The sequence below is a fragment of the Ictalurus punctatus genome, chromosome 2 (genome assembly GCF_001660625.3).
Source record: "Ictalurus punctatus breed USDA103 chromosome 2, Coco_2.0, whole genome shotgun sequence".
NCBI classification, from domain to species: Eukaryota; Metazoa; Chordata; class Actinopteri; order Siluriformes; family Ictaluridae; genus Ictalurus; species Ictalurus punctatus.
Window position 1 is genome coordinate 9,299,987 of NC_030417.2, and position 6,000 is coordinate 9,305,986.

Consider the following 6,000-nt stretch of genomic DNA (forward strand, 5'->3'; position numbering starts at 1 on the left):
GAATGGTTTGGTCTATCAAAAAGCTTTTCCTAACTTTTTGTCAGCATCGTGTGAAGATGATCTATTTCGAATTTCATGAAAACCAGACAAACGGTGTAAGAGGAGTTCAAAAAAGTATGTTTTTAAAGAAAATCGAAATGGCAGACGGGAAGTTTGGCCGACTATGGTAAAATTGATATCTCTGTTCTCAGCATGACCAAAGGAATATAATAAGACCAGTTTACTTACAATGAGCAAAATTAATCAAAAGCAATTATAATTTTTTGCAATTTCATTATAGTTTTGACCATAAGGTGGCACTGCTTTGAAACTTTGAGTACTTTCAGGGCATGGTGACACTTACCAAGTTTCGATATGATATGCAAAGTTGTTTGTGAAATACAGCAAGACTGACTCCAGAGACTCAGGCATTTTCTAGGATGTGAGAGATTCACAATGAAACATACAGTGGGTCCACTTGGCTAAAGGGGCTAAATTCTGTGAATAACTTTTTGAAATAACTGTCCCTAGATGATGCATACCAATTTTTGTGCAAATCGGACAAACGGCCTTGGATGAGTTCAAAAAAGTAGCTTTTTCAGAAAATTCAAAATGGTGGGAAAATTTTCATGATAGAAAATGACATCATAGGGTACAATCAAATCGTCTTGAACCAAGGAATCAGAGGGGGAAATAATTTTGTTTCTATGATGCACGATTCAAAAGTTATTAAAATAAACTTGGGGGCAAATTTGGACAGTTGGTGGCGCTAGAGTGATTGAGTTAGAGACTCCAAGTTTGCTATATTAACAGATCAGTCTGCCAAATCTGTCTATCTGTCTGCCAAATTTCATAACTTTCCCACAAGCGGTTCTATGGGCCGCCATAGACTTCCAGAGCGGAATAATAATAATAATAATAATAAGAAGAAGAAGCAATCTAACAAAAACGATAGTAATAATAATAATTAAAGCTGCAAGCAGAATTTAACGGGGCCAAGCACCAAGTGCACAGCAAGCACAATGTGGAACCCGAAGAACAGGAAGAGGAGAAATAGAATGTACATAAATTTAATAAAAGATGGGTTCAGCAGCACAGCTGAGAATAAGATTCGACAGGAAATTAACAGAAGAGGGGCATTTATTTGCATGCCAAGAGGTTGAAAGGTTAGTGCATTGCTGAGCCGAAAGCATCCAAATAACATTACACATACTTCTAAGAACTTGCACCACACAGGAATCAAACCTTTAGAACTGTGCCACACAGATGACACATGTTTGGCTTGATGCTGAGGAGAAAACATTAGTTAGAATGTTAACAGATACTGGATCACAACTTTTGAACAAATATGAATATCAAAAATCATCCCACACCCTCCATCTGTCCCACAATCACTGTACAAGGATTGTCCCACAAATGCTGTACAAGGCTCAGGCGGTGTAAGGGACAATACACCCCAAAAGGTCATACTGACTGGCCAGGTCTTTGTAAATCTTCCTCATAGCAGTTATAGATCAGTCCACTACTCATTGTTTGTAGGGCAGGATGTCAGATGGGCAGTGCCAGTGAAATCCAAGAGCTGATTCTTGAACATTTTGTTGCCTGTGGCTTAGCCATAGCTGATCTTATGTTTGAGGGAAGATGGCTAATGATTGAGGGACCATTAAGTAATGGTCACTTACTGTGTGGCAAGCCCACTGACTTGCCACAGGTTGTCTACCAGGGCCCTGGCAGTGGTCCTGCATGTGAAACTTTAGGGAGAGAGCAGGTCACTCCATGTACACAGGTGCACAGCTGCTGGCACTCTGACGATCTGCACTGTGTTCTGGAATGCAGTTCAATATTCCTGAAGAACTGAGACTGTGCAGAGGATGCAGAGCTAGATCCAAAATGAAGAAAGAGGAGATGCTACAACCCCTCCATTCCCTTTATTCATGGCTCTTAGCAATAAAATGGATGAGCTCAGTGCACTGATTAGGACCCAGAGGGAGTATCGGGAATGCAGTGTACTTTGTTTCACTGAGACATGGCTGCATGAAGATATTCCGGAATGCTCAAATGCTTCCATCCCTGGCTTTCAATCAGGAAGGTCAGACAGAGACAGAGACTGAGTGGTAAGAAACAAAGGTGGAGGGGTCATGCTGTTTGTAAACAACAGATGGTGTAATTTGGGACTTGTTACTGTGAAGGAGCATCACTGTTCTGCAAATGTTGTACTGTTGGCTGTTGGTTTATGTCCATATTATCTGCCAAGGGAATTCACAGTTGCCCTTTGTTATTGTATACATCCCACCAGCAGCTGATGAAGAAGCAGCATGTGATGTTATACTCTTGGCTATTGTGAGACTCCAAACTGAGCATCCAAACAGGTTCATTGTCATTTCAGGGGATTTTTAAATTAGGTGTCACTCTCCACTACATTACCAAGTTCCACAGTTTGTCAACTGTGTTACCAGAAAAGAACACTGGATCTCCTGTACACAAGTGTGAAGACTACAACCTGGTTCTGACACCCATACTGCCTGTTGTCTTACGGCAGTCTGTGACAAAGAAGACCATAAGGAGATAGTCTCAAGAGGCAGAGGAGCCTCTGCAGGTGTGCTTTGAGACCGCAGACTCAGTTCAGTTCCTTTAATGTTTGCAGCAAAATGTTAAAGAGCTTCTACTAGTCCATGGTAGCCAGTGCAGTCTTCTTTGCAGCAGTATGCTGGGGAGGCAGCATCAAAGCTGGAGATCTAAACAAACTCGACAAACTGATCAAGAAGGATGTCTCGGTCTTGGGCTGCTCTCTGGACGGTTTTGAGGTGGTGGTGGAAAATAAGACACAGTAAACTCAGTCATTCTGGACAATAAACAGCATCCTCTCCATGACCTACTGGTTAAATAGCAGAGCTCCTTTAGTAGGAGACTCATCTGGCTCCACTGTAGAAAGGAATTTTACAGGAAGTTGTTTGTACCAACAGCGATCACACTATACAAAAGCTCATCACTGGGATGGGGCACTATTTTGCACTGAGCCCGTCTTAAGATAAGCTCATTGTACGACAGTTGAACTTTACAACGATCCACTATTCATATCCATATGCATTGCCACTATACTTCTATTCATTTTTTTTTCTTTTCTTTTTCTAATATTCACTCATATACACTGTTGACAATGTTGGTACTACATTGCCACTTTAATCCTGCTCAAGTCTACATTATATTGACAATTTTTACACACCAATACACTAGCACAACTTACTGTTAGACTGTATTTCTTTTTAAAAAAAATAATAATAATTTAATGTTTGTTTATTCATTAAAAATGTTAAATTACTTTTAGAATACTTTCTAACTGTCAGTGGTGCTCTAATATATGAATTTCGATCTAATATGTGATCATCCATCCATCCATCTATTTATTGTGGTCAAAATAATCCGGAATTCTAAATCAGTGCATATAGATGACATTTCTTTACAATATTCAGGGAAGTTGCATTGCATCAGATTAAAAAAACAACAACTGTCTTTTTATAACTCTTCAAGGTGTGTGATAGAATGGATGTAAATGTAAAAAAATAATTTCTTACAGATTTATGTATACAGATGGGGTAGTTATAGTGACAGAGTGCAGGCTAACATGTTACCAAGTTCAGGAGAGAGAGAGAGTGAGAGTGAGAGTCTTGACCTTTCCTAGCCTGTGGTAGGCTTTACTGGTTTCAAAGTCTTGGAAAAGCATGTGGCATCACTGGTATCATTTGGGATTTTCATAAGTGAAATAGTGAAATGAACCATGTGCAACAGAGTGTGTGTCAATAAATTCATTATGTCCTATATATCATTAATAAGTTATCCAAAGCATCTTTATTTCATGAAGGTTTGTAAACCATTATATGTTAAGTAAGAATAAGTTGTAAGGTGTGTAAAAGCTATTAATAAATTAAACATAAGAGCTTATCAACTGAAATGTATTTAATCCATTTACAATGGTGGGTTGTTGCATATGCAGCACACGTGAACAAACATTACTGACCTTAGACATTCCTGTGTGATCAGGCCCGGATTGGCTAATCGGCAACACCGGGAGAATTACCGGTGGGCCGTTCTGTTTTTTGGGCCGCGAGGGAGGGTGTTGTCATGGCACTGTGTTGCAATATGGATAATGTCCCTAGGCTGCCTGCACTATTTTACCGCAACCCCACTCTTTTTATTTTTATTTTACCGCAGCCCACTCGAAGAGTGCAGCCTGCAGTTTAATGATGACGTAATTATCTTTTGACTCCCCGACAGCAGCACCTTGCTAAAAAACTTATAAACTTCAGTCAGTGGTGCTTGTTGTTGATGCAGGACATAGGCTAAAATGGATCATAGAAAGCGCAAAGGCGGCGCTGAAAAGGCAAGAAAAAAAAAGAAACGCTCTTTAAAAAAAAAAAAAAAAAAAGGAACGCTCTTTAAAAAAAAAAAAAAAAAAAAAAAAAAAAAAAAAAGGATCGCTCTTCAAACTGACGCGGCCAAATGTACACAACTGAGCAGCTTCTTCACCAAAAGCACACCAAATGAACAGGGCGCACGGGGTTGGCTTAGGGGTTAGCACGTTTGCCACACACCTGCACCGTTGGGAGTTCGATTCCCACCGTGGCCCTGTGTGTGCGGAGTTTGCTGTTCTCCCCGTGCTGTGGGGGTACTCTGGTTTCCTCCCCCAGTCCAAAGACATGCATGGTATGGCACTATGGACATGATTGGCATGTCCATAGTGTATGAATGGGTGTGTGAATGTGTATGGACTGGCACCCTGTCCAGGGTGTACCCCGCCTTGTGCCCGATGCTCCCTGGGATAGGCTCCAGGTTTCCCCGTGACCCTGAAAAGGATAAAGTGGTATAGAAGATGGATGGACCTAACGTTAAGCTAATTAGGAGCAGTGCAAGATGCTAACAGCCTTGCAGAACAACGTTGTCTGCAAACCACCGTTCATGTTTATGCATCAAACTTTTTCTTGTAGCTCTTCAGCAGCAGCAGCCTCTATTGTTCATTGAGTGAATATAAGAACTAGAAGAATTAATATTAATGAAGAGTATGGTGTAGGCTACACCTGCTCAATAAAAAATGCCCTGAGATAATGAATGATACCAGATGATTCAGCACTACATTAGTGAAACTGACTTGACTTGATCAGAAAGCTTTGTAAAAAGGGGAGATTTGTGGTGAGAAATATGACAGTTTGTAAAATTTGATTTAGTGTCAGAAGCAGAGCCAGGACCCAATTGTAGGCCTATGCAGGAGATTGATGCTCTCACTGTGGAAGACACAGGTGTGAATAAGCAAACATGATCACATTAGTTACAATAGGCCTATAACAACTTTCTATGCCCTGGTTTTAGTGACCCATTATATTTTTTTTAATCAAAAGATAGTAGCCTAAATATACAAAGCCCATGATTAAAGGGAATAGGATAAAAGTCATATGAAATAAGCCTGCATATTTTGCCATTTGGATATTTTAGTAGTTTAAATTAAAACATGCTTTCCATGTCAAATAAGTTAAAGCTTACAGAATGCTTTTTATTGTGATTAAAGTGCACTCGAGTCTAGGGATACAGAAGGACGTGTGAATGGGAGAGCAGAGTCTACTCAGGGACTGATAACAGAGGCAACAATTCAGCAGTAGAACCCAGAACCACAAGCTAGGAACAAAGCAGATGAAGATGATTCTGTTGATAGTTTTGAGTACTTTGCTTGACCTCAGTCACCAGAAATACATACTTTTTTTTTTTTATCATCCTCAACAAACCCCAAATGTTCCTATACCAAAGGTTTTTAATAGCAAAGATGGAATAAACCGCAAGTGGCTGACTTACTGTGAAAAAACCCCCCAAACAATCTCTGTACTGTTCTGTTTGTTTGGCATTTGCACCTTTGGTAAGTGATGGCTCTTTCATAAAGGGAGGCATGAAAGACTGGAAACACATTCACCAAAGGATTGAAATTCTCATGTCTTTTCAACAATGACACTGTGATAAACAAAGCTGCAGAGACCAGTG